Genomic DNA, 13,470 nt, shown 5'->3' with positions numbered 1-13,470 from the left:
TTCTCGCTCTCACTCTGTCCCTCTCTGGTCAAATTGAAATAAGTAAATAAAAAAAGTTAAAAAAAATAATTATTTTTAAAAAAGAACATTTAACAAGCTGTTCAGAGAAACAAATGTTTATTTTTCAATCCCAAAACTCTTCAATCCCTGCAGTAATTAAAGGAGCATCTTAAGTTTATTTACTACTAATTACTTCTTTTTTGTTCCTCGCAAATCAAATCTAGATCACAGACCATTTTTCCCACTATCTGCAAGCCGATCCTGCCTTCTCCTTCCTATTTCCCTGTCTAAAGACAAAGTTCCATGGCAAAAACCTAAAAATGAAGACTAGAGAAGAAAGTGGGGAAAATATGATTGAAGACTATACAAGTAGAGAAAAATTTCCAGATAAAATCAAATAAATAAACACAAGATATAAAATTATGTTATAATTAGAATGATTATCAAATAAATCCAGGCAATACCACCCTGTTCAAATGCTTATTAAAAAAAAAAAAAACGGGGGGTGGGTGGGTGGGTGGGGTGTCATTTCTTGCTTTCTGTTTTTCTCTCTCTTTGTCTCTCTAGTGAGTGCGCATGCCCTGTAGCAAACATCTCTTTTAAGGAAAAAAAAAAAAAACAGTGAAAAAAATACAAAAATGTTGAGTTAGGCCTATGTTAAATGAAATTTGTTTGGAAGATAATAATGAGTGCCTGCTTTACTTTCTTTCTTTTTTTTTTTTTTAAATTACGTTGGTGTTTGGAAGACTTGAAGATGTGAGGTTTGTTTATTTATTTATGTATTTATTTATTTATTTATTTTGGAGAGGTTTTCGCTATAGGGCGCCTGCGCTTGCCAGAAAGACAGAGACAGACAGACAGAAAGCAAGAAATCACCCCCCAGGGGGGATGGCCACGACGCAATCCCTTCTCCTCCATTCTCCTCTCGGGATCTTGGACACGCATGCACACATGCCTGGTGTGAGTTTAAGCCACCGGGTCTGAGGGTTGAACAGCAGTCGACTACATGGGAGTCCAGTGACATAGCCATTACACTAACAGCTGGTCCCAAGCTTTGCCACTTTTGGCAACTTTCTCATCCTTGTTGATTCCGAGTTTCCTGAGCCATAAAAGTGGAGATACCTCAAGTAATATATCAAACATGAAGCTTCACAGGGGCAATATATGCAATGTATAGTGCTCAGTATGTAACAATGGCTGGAAGGAATAGTGGCTGCCATTTTTGTGCCAGTGCTCAGGTAAGCATTTTGAGGTTAAGTGTGACCAGCAAGCTTCAAAGTTTCCTTCTAATTAAGAGTCCAGGGGCCAGCAACTGGTGTGCTGGTTAAGGTACTGTACTCCCACATGGATGACCATGGTTTGACTCCCGGACCTGGTGGCTTGCTTTCTCACTTTCTCTCTCTCTTTAGTAAGTGCATATGCCCTATAGTAAATTAAAACGGTAATAATAACAATGATAAATAATAAAAATTAAATAAATAATTCTTAGAAAAAAAAAAGAGCTCACTAGAAAGCCACAGTTAAGGTATAAAAACTCTCAAGCATTAAAGAGTTTTAAAGATCTTTCTTCTTTAAATAAAAAGCGGTTTTATAGTCAGCTATGGTTGAAATGAATACAACTACACAAAAGACCAATATGATAGGCACACCCAGAGCTACAGTAGCAAATTCGATTAAATTAGTAAAATGCATACATCCTGTTAAGATAAACAGAACACTAAAATAAGAGCATATGGAGCATTTTAGTGCCCATGTATTTATTCCACAAATATTTACTGAGTAGCCCTGCTGTCCTAGGTACTGTAAAACATACCGAGAATTAGCAATAGCAGAGATATTTCATAATCTCAGATACATCGAGGAGAATTTTGACTTTTCCAAGATTAGTTCATTCAACACATACTCAGTAAAGTGCCCACTCTATGAAGAATGCAGTATGCTGCAGTGGAATTAACAAGGGCTCTGGGTCAGACAGGCCTGGGAATGAATACTACTGCCTCTCCATGTTTATCTATCCTCCCTTCTCATCATAGAGCTCTAAGCTGAACAAATGCTTTTTTTTTTTTTTTTTTAAAGTTTATTCCATGAATAAGAGACATAGAGACACAGCACCCTGGAGGTCTTGATAACGGCTACAGCCAGCCTGGATCACAGGCACACATGTGCCCAGAGAACTCTGGGAGGTCTCAGAATGCAAACCAGCAACCTTCCTACTGGGTCTACTTTACGGAGAAGCATGTTTTACAAGTGTGTCACTGTCAGGACTGTGTCTAATCTCCCCCCCCCCCCCAGTTTGCTATAAGGTGAGAGTGTTCATGGGAAAGAGATGGAGAGACAGAGAGAGAAAGAGAGGGGTTAGTGAGAAATCACCCTCCTGGAGTGATGGCCACACCACAATTGCTTCTCCTCCATTCTCCTCTTGAGATTTGGGGCACACACCTGGCATGTTTTTCAAGCACCTGGGTCTGAGGTTCGAACTACCTAGTTAGCCATGTGGGATCCAGTCACTTAACTACCACACCACCAGCTGGCCCTAGGTAGAGTTACTTTTAACACCAATCATTCACACATTAATTATCAACAACTTATTTTTAAAAATAATTATTTTATTTTATATTTTAATTTATTTTAATTTATTAATTATTTAATTTATTTTAGAGAGGTTTTTCTGGGAATGGGGGCTATAGGGCATGTGCACTCTCCAGAGAGACAGAGACAGAGACAGTGAGAAATCACTCCTGGGGTCAGGGGGAGGATGGCCAACCTTGGCAATCCCTTCGCTTCCATTCTCCTCTCAGGATTTTGGACTCATACGCACATGCATCTGGCGTGAGTTTTAAGCCACCAGGTCTGGGACTTGAACCATGACTACATGGGAGTCCAGTTACATAACCATTATGCCAGCTACTGGTCCCTATTATTATTACTATTATATTTTTTTGAGAGGTTTTCGCTATAGAGCGCGTGCACTTGCTAGACAAACAGAGAGAGACATAGAGGCAGAAAGCGAGAAATCACCCCCCAGGGGGGATGGTCATGCCGCAATCCCTTCTCCTCCATTCTCCTCTTGGGATCTTGGGCACGCACACACACACGCGCCCGGCGTGAGTTCTAAGCCACCGGGTCTGGGACGCGAACCACAGTCGACTACGTGGGAGCCCAGCAACATAGCCATTATGCTAACTGCTGGTTCCTTATTTTTTAATTAGGGCATGTGCACTCACCAGAGAGAGGTGGGGGGAAAGTGAGAATGCAAGCCACCATGTCCAGGGCTTAAACTACAGTCAGTCATGTAAGTTCAGTGCCCTAACCACCATGCAACCTGCTGGCCCCAGCAACTCTGTTCTTGCTATACATCATTTAGAAAAGCTTTGGGGCCAGCAGTTAGAATGGCGGTTAAGCCTCTGGACTCCCACATGGCCAACCATGGTTCCAGTCCTGATTCTGGTGGCTTCCTTTCTCACTTTCCCTCTTTCTCTCTCTGTCTCTCTGGTAGGTGCAAGTGCCCTGTAGCAAAATTAAAAATAATAATGATAATGATGAATAAAATTTAAAAATACTTTTCTTTTTTTTTTAAAAAAAGAAAAGCTTTAAGAGGGTTTGATACACCAAAAAAGGGTAGAGGAGCATGAAATAGGAGAAGTACTGAAATTACTTTTGGCTTGTTATCTCTTAAAAGATAAATTTTGCATTTTTTATAACATTCATTTTTATTAAACAAACAGTAATTCCACTCAAATTCCAGAAGAATTTGTTCTCTTTTCAATTTTTTTCATCTTTAATAATGCTACCAAAACATTTAGTGAACTTTTTGTTATAGTAAAGCTGTAAAGACTCTTTTATAAAAGGCTTGTCACATTTCAGCTGTTCCTATTTTTATAACTAAAATCTGTGATTATTCTGTGTTACTGTCTGCATTATTGGCAGAACCAGTTTATTACAACAAAAACTCAAGGGCAGGGCATGAAAGCAGAACCTCCTAATGTGATTCAAAGGATTTAATAATGTCTCCTGAGTTAGGATGGACGACTATGTAGCACCAAATGTTTCCCTGAGTTTAGAATACCTGGTGTGCAGTATTCCAGCAAGAGTAAGAGTTGGGTGATCAGAAAAGTTTTGTACTAGGTTTTGTTTTGTTCCGAAGAGAGAGATTTTGCCATGGGAGAGGGCATAAGTGTTTGTTGGAGAGATAGAGAAAGTGAGAAATCACCCCCTCCCAGGGGGATGACCAGGCCACAATCCCTTCTCCATTCTCCTCTCAGGATTTTGGGCAGGTGCATACATGCCCTTGGTGTGAGCCTCAAGCCACTGGGTCTGGGACTTGAACTGCAATCTGCCATGTGGGAGTCCAGATTCTTAGCCATTACACCACTCATTGACCCCTTGTACTGGGTTTTTAATGTTTCAGTGTGAAAAAGTTTATCAGTTCATCTCAAACTCAAAAACAGCCACCAAAGGGCTGGATGGTGGCACAGTGGTAACTCAGCACCTTGGGAGGCTAACTGCGGCCAATCTGAGCAAACATAGTGACCTTTAGACAAATACAGAAGCGCAGTTCCCTGAGCTGTCATGTGCACCACCATGAGGGCAATTTGCATGCAAATACACTAGCTTCCTGAAACTGCAGAGCAGTATAGGTCTAAAGGAATACATGCGTGTTTAATCAGAGCTGGCCCCAAAAGATCAGAGCAACTACATGGTGCCAGTTGTCTTAGTCTTCAGCCGATTAACATCCAGAACAACTGGCTTTGCATTCCATTTCCTCTTCCCCCATTTTCTGTCCTTTAAAAAAATAAACCAGGCATGGTTTTCTCCTGATTTATTAAAGCTAAAACTGCTTTTCTTGAAATCAAAAAAAATATTTAAAAATACCTATTTAATGTCTGCAGTAAGCTATAAAGCAACAGCTAGGTGATATTTTATAGTATATTCATTCTACTCAGAGTTTTACACCTAAAGTCAGACATGTGTTCACAGATATGTATATATCAGCTGAACTTGCTATTGAAAGTAGTTAGATTAATTAAGATATTTTGAATCAATAAAATGTGTGTGGGGGGAAGGAATGGAAAGCAACTGTAGACATCAGAGACAGTGTGGGAGGAGGGTGGGAAATGGCAGAGGGTGAGAAATGGGGGGAGGGAATATATGTGTGTGTGTATATATATATATATATATATGAAACAAGAAATGGAAAATTGTCAGTGATAATATGTATGATTAAGTCACTGTGCAGTGTATTCTGGATGGTGTGCAGTGTATTCTGGATGGGAAATCACATTTTGTATGCTGTATGAATGTAAAATAATTAAAAAAAAAGCCAAACCCACTTAATCCTTCCTTTACTATACCTGCATGCCTTTGTGTATTTATTTTTATATTTATTTCTAATTCACAGCACCCCCCCCCCAAAAAAAAAGTGTCCTGCTGAGGAAGTCCTGGAAGCTGACCCCATGGGAAGGTTTCACATTTGTGTCCCTAGACCTCTCTCTAAACATGTCAGGTGCATGCTTGCTGGGGATGGATCATCCTGTGAAGACCTGGTTGGGATGCCTGTCTGTCTCTCTTAGACATGGCTGACTGTGGTCTGAGTCCCGATCTGGTGGCTTGAAAATCACACTGGGCACGTGTACATGTATGCCCGAAATCCCAGAAGAATAGAAGAGAGAGGATTGCAGCATGGCCACCCCTAGGGAGGGAATTTCCACTTTCCTTCTGTCTCTCGTGAGCACATGTGCCCTATGGCAAAAATAATGTAAAAAGCACTTTCCTTGATACGATATGATATGGCTTTCTGCAAAGAACACTCAACAGAGACTGAGCATGAGTCCTTAATACAGAGTATATTTGCCAGGTGTTGTCGTTCAAGTTATCACTCCCATCTGACCTCTGTAATGTAGTTTTATCTGTACATGTCTACCTCCTCTTATTTAATAGACAAGTTCCCTCAGTTACATTGTGTAAGCTTAATATTACAGAAAATTTCTCACTGGCATAGTAGGACTATAAAACTACCTTGGCTCTATTGCTAAATCTCTTAAACTGGAAATAATAGTGTTGCTGGAAGTTTCTTTCACTCCAGCCCTGGTCAAATGATAATTTAAGGGTCTATAAACATACATAAAAAAGTGAATGAAGTAACTGAAAGAAATTTTGAAGTGACTCCTTCTGTAAGGTAAATAATCACCCGTTTTTTTTTTTAAAAGAATTATTTAATTTATTCATTCATTTGTTTTAATTTGACCAGAGAGAGATACACAGAGAGGAAAAGCAAGTCACCAGGTCTGGAACTCAAACTGTGGCTGGCCATGTGAGAGTGCCCCGCGCCTTAACCACCAAGCCACCCGCTGGGTGCATACGTGCCCCAAATTCCAAGAGAATGTAGAGAAGGGATGGCTGCATGGCCACTCCCCTTACAGTGTGATTTCTCACTATCTCTCTGTCTCTCTCTCTGATGAGTGCACGTGCCCTATAGCAAAACTGAAAAAAAAATTATTTAGAAGTAATTATTTAATTTTATTTATTCATTCATTGATCTTAATTTGACTAGACACACCTACACACAGAGAGAGAAAGAGAAAGTGAGAAAGCAAGCCTCCAGGTCCGTGGTCGGCCATGTGAGAGTGCCCAGCGCCTTAACCACCAAGCCACCCGCTGGCCCCATAATCACCCTTTAAATTGTGTCATAGGCTTGTATTACCAATGAGGCATTTTAAGATAATCTGCATAGGCTCAGTAAAAGTCCAGAAGGCACCTAGCAACAGACTTCCAACTGGGATCCCAATCACTGAACTACTTACAACTACTTTGAGATCTCAAAGATTAAAGTACATACATTAATTTCCCTTTACCCATTTCTGTCTTATATGATTGAATATATGCATACAGATTTAATTTGAGGATTATAGACTCTTTTTTTTTTTTTAAAGAGAGATTTTTGCTATAGGGTACATGTACTTGCCAGAGAGACAGAAAGCTATAAGTTACCTCCCAAAAGGGGTAGGCATGCCACAATTTTTTCTCCATTCTTGGGATCTGGGGCATGCATGCACATGCACCTAGTTTGAGTTTCAAGTTACCGGATCCAGGACTTGAACCATAGTGGGCCATGTGGGAGTCCAGTGATGTAATAACCATTATGCCATCTGATGGTCCCAGGATTATAGACTCTATTTTTATAAAGTATGAAATGTAATTGAAAGGATTCTCTCCTGTTTTTAAGTCAGAGTATCAGAATGTGTTGAACACCTACAGTGTTCCTGACATTGGATAAAGCATTGAGGTGAAGGGTGAAGGATGGTATACAATAGGGAACCAGCAGTTAGCGTAATGGCTGTGTCGCTGGACTCCCACGTAGTCGACCGTGGTAGTCATCCTGGACCCGGTTGGCTTAAAACTCACACCGGGCGCGTGTGCGTACATGCCCAAGATCCCGAGAGGAGAATGGAGGAGAAGGGATTGCGGCGTGACCATCCCCCCTGGGGGGTGATTTCTCGCTTTCTGTCTCTATGTCTCTCTCTCTCTGTCTGGCGAGCACACGCGCCCTATAGCGAAAATCTCTCCCAAAAAAAAAAAAAAAAAAAGGATGGTGTACAATAGATCTAATTATATATGAGGGATTAAATTTGAAACCAAGAAACAATGAGAATAATTAAGTGCCAAATTGTATTGAATAATGCTCACAAGAGTTTAGAAGGAAAAAAAGCATGAATTATACCAGAGAAGTAGGCTGTAGGATGGGTGGCGGATTTAAGTGAAGCTTTGACAAATAGGGATAAAGAAAAACAAAGCAAAGGGAAAGGAGTTTTAAGTATTTGTATAGGTGTGTCTGTAAATAATTAGGGAGGAGTACACAGCAGCTTGGCTGGACATGTCATAGAAGGAAAAGGAGATTTGCTTTACTGGACTGGTAGATGGAGGTTTCAAAGGGAAGCTAGAGACAACTATAAAATAATAATACAAATAGCTAACATTTGTTAAGCCTTACTACATGGCAGGCTCTACTCTAGGCAGATGTAAATGTACACGTACCTATGTAGGTGTATCTAACACCTACCTTGTAGGTTTATTTATAGCTATGTATCTCCCTATATACATAAAAATGTGGGGTTATGGAAATATGTTATACAGTAATTTACACACATGTATGTATATCTGTGTACATATGTATCATTTTAGCACTTAATCCTCATAACAAACCCTACGAAGTAGGTGTTAAGACCCATATTCTACACATGAATGAATGTAAATAAATATTTTTTTAAAAGACCCATATTCCAGATTAAAATCTGAGGTATACAGTATTGTATAACCTCCTAAGACCACTAAGAAAGGACTTTTTAGGATCTGAACACAAGCAATATGATTCTCAAGCACAAGATCATGACCTTGAGGATTTTACTACCTGTAAAAAAGAAAAAAAACACTGAAAAAGTAAAATTCTTTCCTAGGGTATACAATCTAACCTCTAAAATTGATTAAATGTTTAAAGTTTTTCTCTTTAACATTTCCAAGAATAACCAGTTGTTAAGATGAAAGGTACTTCAAGACACTTAGGTGGTAGACATGATTAAGCTTGGCAAATTTTATTAACTAGTTAGACCAGGCATTCTGGCTAGTTATTAGATTCTAAATTCAGTACTTAGTACAAGAAGTTCTGAAATTATTACCTGGGTTATGTTCCAAAACTAAGTTATTTGGAACTTCAAACACATATTCCCATAGAAACAATGCTATAAATGGTGGCTTAGTTTTATGCTCATACCCTGAAGTCTTTTAAAACCATAACGTGGCTGTATATTAATCCTAACAGTGCTGTAGTATTACTTGTATCACTCGCACTGACAGAGCCAAGGAGAAGTGCAGTACAGCAATGTCTACTGTACTAAGCCCTCCAGGACAGGGATGAGGCTTAATGGTCTTTGTATTCCCTGGGCCTAGCACATGCTTCTCACATAGCTGGCATTTAATGCTTGTTAAATGAAAGAATTTTTAAAAAGCCCAGGACAAAGACACTGCTAGATAGCAGCTCTAACACATATTTAGCTCTAAAGAAATTTCTTTACCTCTCTAAGCCTTTTTTCTCTTTGATATTCCTCACAGGACACTTACATAAATCAGATGACAAACACTTCTTTGCATTTTCAATCTAAGCAAATACAATTTTTTTTTTTTTTAATAAAAGAGATTTTTTGCTATAGGGCGTGGGTACTCGCCTGAGAGAAAGGGACAGAAAATGAGAAATCCCCTACCCCTTGGAGACTGGGGAGGTAGAATGGCTGCTCCGCAATCCCTTCTCCTCCAGTCTCCTCTTGGGATTCTGGGCACACACGTACACATTCCCAGCGTGAGTTTTAAGCCTCTGGGTCCTGGACTCGAACTGCAGTTGACAATGTGGAAGTCCAGTGACATAACCATTATGCCATCTGTTGGTCCCGCAAATACAATGTTTTAAAGATTTATCATTATCATTTTTTAAATTTGCTATAGGATACCTGCACTTACTAGAGAAAGACAGAGAGAGAGAGAGATAGAAAGAGAGAGAGGAAGCAATCTGCCAGATCTGGGACCACAGTCAGCTCTATGGGAGTCCTGCCGGCCTGCAAATACAATGTTTAAAAAATGTCCTCTATTGGGAACAGCAGTTGGTGTAATGGCTATGTCGCTGGACTCCCATGTAGTCGACCACAGTTCAAGTCCTGAACCTGGTGGCTTAAACTCACGCTGGGCACGTGTGCATGTGTGCCCAAGATCCCAAGAGGAGAATGGAGAAGGGATTGTGGCGTGGCCATCCTCCCGGGGGAGGGGGGGTGATTTCTTGCTTTCTGTCTCTCTGTCTCTCTGGCCAGTGCACGTGCCCTATAGCAAACCCTCCCCCCCAAAAAAAATGCAAACTGAATTTTAGTGGCTGTCAGAAGACCTTGGTCTCCTCAGTCATGGTCTAGAGCTCTTATTCCTCTGAATGCAGCTCCCAGCTTCAAGCACAGCTGGCTATTTTCTCCTCTGCATGAATATTTGAGGAAATACAAGAGTTATTTGAATCTGCAAGAGCTGTTTGCACCTACACAAAATAGCCTAAGACCTGTAAGCTTTGAGAGATTGTGGATTGTTGCATAATATTTTTCTCCTTGCTTGTCAAGACAACAGCTATCAACTCTAAAAGGCATGATTCTCCCACTGCCCACAATTTCCATCTCTTACGGGCTGTGAAACTGGACAAAAGCTCCCAGAAACTGAATCTACATCATTTTATTTTTTTTGTGAAGGCTCTGTAAGTGAGAAGTGAGATTAAATTCCTGAACTTCATTGAAAGGCAAAGTGCCTTCCTCTTTTGTTGATACCAAAGCACGCATGGGATAGCTGAGGTTGCCAATCAAAAACTTATGAATAGTGAGATGTTTCTCAAGTTCACTTGCATCGTAGGCCTAGGAAGTGAAATTACCCACACAGAACCAGAAGGACCATAGGAGCTTTGGGATATTCCTCAGTCCAGGAAGTGCGGAAGGGAAAGTACTGTATTTAATCAAGGCAGCCTCTATATTCTGCCGGGTTTATCCTGAAAAGGCAGCATAGCATCTTCTGACCACCAGAGGGCTCCTCTTAGCTAAAGAAGCTTTACCAGGAAGTCCTTGCACATGGCATTCCTATTCTTAGGGTTCATTTTGTAGGACTTACACAATTTTGTCCAGGACCCGTCTAAAACTGTCCCTGAGCCTATATTTTGTCTCAGCTTTTAGTGGCTGGCAGAAGACCTTGGTCTCCTCAGTCATGGTCTAGAGCTCTTATTCCTCTGAATGCAGCTCCCAGCTTCAAGCACAGCTGGCTATTTTCTCCTCTGCATGAATATTTGAGGAAATACAAGAGTTATTTGAATCTGCAAGAGCTGTTTGCACCTACACAAAATAGCCTAAGACCTGTAAGCTTTGAGAGATTGTGGATTGTTGCATAATATTTTTCTCCTTGCTTGTCAAGACAACAGCTATCAACTCTAAAAGGCATGATTCTCCCACTGCCCACAATTTCCATCTCTTACGGGCTGTGAAACTGGACAAAAGCTCCCAGAAACTGAATCTACATCATTTTATTTTTTTTGTGAAGGCTCTGTAAGTGAGAAGTGAGATTAAATTCCTGAACTTCATTGAAAGGCAAAGTGCCTTCCTCTTTTGTTGATACCAAAGCACGCATGGGATAGCTGAGGTTGCCAATCAAAAACTTATGAATAGTGAGATGTTTCTCAAGTTCACTTGCATCGTAGGCCTAGGAAGTGAAATTACCCACACAGAACCAGAAGGACCATAGGAGCTTTGGGATATTCCTCAGTCCAGGAAGTGCGGAAGGGAAAGTACTGTATTTAATCAAGGCAGCCTCTATATTCTGCCGGGTTTATCCTGAAAAGGCAGCATAGCATCTTCTGACCACCAGAGGGCTCCTCTTAGCTAAAGAAGCTTTACCAGGAAGTCCTTGCACATGGCATTCCTATTCTTAGGGTTCATTTTGTAGGACTTACACAATTTTGTCCAGGACCCGTCTAAAACTGTCCCTGAGCCTATATTTTGTCTCAGCTGCCACCACTATGCACCAATCCCCTAGGCTACTTGGGAGTCACCTAGAACTTCGGTCTCATAATCAACTATTACGTCTTGCCAATTTCTGCAGTGTGCTCTTCTATTCTGTCCCTACCTTTTTCATACTCCTGAGTACAACAGGTTCCTTAACTGGTTCCCCAAATCCATCCTTCACTCTCGATGACTCATAAGAACAAAATTCAAACCATATCATTCTCCTGCTACGGTTCCCCACAAAGACTAAAATATAAACAACTAATCAAGGCATATAAAGTGCTCGGTGCCCACCCATCTAGTCTTACATGTTTGGCTATTTCCTGCTTCAAACTTCATGTTCGAGCCACACGAAACTGTTCGCCACTCCCCACACACATACACTTAATACACTTCATGTATTTCCTACTTCCAGTTTTACTCATGCTAATTGGTTTTTCTGTCCAAACCTCCCACCTTACCATTTACGAATCTGTTTACCACCTCCTCCAGAAAGCCTTCTGTAACACTGTCCCCTCCCACTATTTTAGTTTTGATATTACCGTGTCTATTATCTTCCTCTTCTGCACCGTCTTTTAACCATCAGAACAGCAACCTAAAGTGGGTGTTAAAGCACAGACTAAGACTGCCTGGGTTCAAATTCTGCCTTTGGACTTCAGTAGGGCAGTTAACGATCCTGTGCCTCGGTTCTGGCATCTCAGTAGGTACGGTAATTCTTCCTATCTTTTAGAGTTACTGTGAGTCTTATTTTGCTCATCAATTTTTAGCTTACTTAAACCATGGCAACTTTTATATTGTTATCGAAAACTTACAATGCACTTTTCCCAAATACAACAATTCTCACCACAACCACTGAGATGGGTATTTTTTTATTATCCCCATTTTGTGTTGAAGAAATGGTTCTGTAACTGACTGGCCCCAAATTGCTCATCTTGTTCACAGACGCTGGGGCTCAAATTCTGACTCCTGATTCAAAGTCCTAAGTTTCAGTTTTTGTAAACCAGATAACGCTCTTCCTGGGCATGACTATGAACCAAAGTGCTTCTCTGGCCCATTCTAAGCCTTCCAGAGTCATCTCTTTTTATGACTCTACAAATGCTTCTCATCCCCATACCGCCCCATATTGCAGGCACAATGTCCTGTCCCGTCTCCATCCGTCACTGCCCACCACAGCACGCCCTCCCTTCACACTACACATTGAAGGTGGGGATGGAGCTCATCAGGGACCCCTCCAACCTTTCCGCATCTCACACAGACAGCTACCAAAATCTAGTCGGTAACTTAATTCTTTAACTTTCAAATTTTATTTTATACATAACTTTCAAGTTCAAAGATAATGTGTGTAGACCCCCCCCGCCCCAATAAAGTGGATGTTCATATTAGGAGTAGAAAGTGTAGAAAGGCTTCAGGAAAGACTGATCAGGGATGGCCTCTCGGCCGAGTGGTAAAGGGAGCCTGATCCCATGTCCTCAACACCCTCAGATAACCAATGCTGTGACTATGTCTCTATGTACTATATATTTTGGGGCTTTGTTTTTAGATTATCGACACATTCACGGCACCTTCTTTACTATGCCAGGCTACAGAATAAGTGATTCTGTACTTCAACTAAGATCTACTGTAGTTAACATACAAACGACTGTACATGCCAAAAATAAGCATATTTAGAACTCTAAGTATGTGGGGTCGAGATGCCAATTCTGAGTGGTATTCAGGCCTTAGTCCCCCCTGCACCAATATCAGTCCCTTCCATGCCGCATCTGAAACAGTATAGTTAGTAACACCCTTTTTCCCTTAAATCTCCTTTCCGTGATGTTCGGCATGCAGCCTTTGGACACTGATCAGTAAGTACCTCCAACCCCTATCAGCACAGGGATGCCATGGCAGTGGTGGTCATAGACTATCCACTCTT

General features: G+C 40.8%; 1 protein-coding gene across 2 annotated transcripts in view; it reads right to left on the bottom strand.

The window, feature by feature from the left end:
* ZBTB1 (zinc finger and BTB domain containing 1) overlaps positions 1-13,470 on the bottom strand; it is a 31,585-nt gene that overhangs the window by 14,829 nt on the left and 3,286 nt on the right. The gene's annotated exons all lie outside the window — the stretch shown is intronic.

This window comes from Tupaia chinensis, unplaced genomic scaffold (genome assembly GCF_000334495.1).
Source record: "Tupaia chinensis unplaced genomic scaffold, TupChi_1.0 Scaffold000075_1, whole genome shotgun sequence".
In the NCBI taxonomy this organism is placed as follows: domain Eukaryota; kingdom Metazoa; phylum Chordata; class Mammalia; order Scandentia; family Tupaiidae; genus Tupaia; species Tupaia belangeri.
The sequence above is the reverse complement of the archived record's forward strand: the minus strand, read 5'-3'. Positions and strand labels throughout refer to the sequence as shown.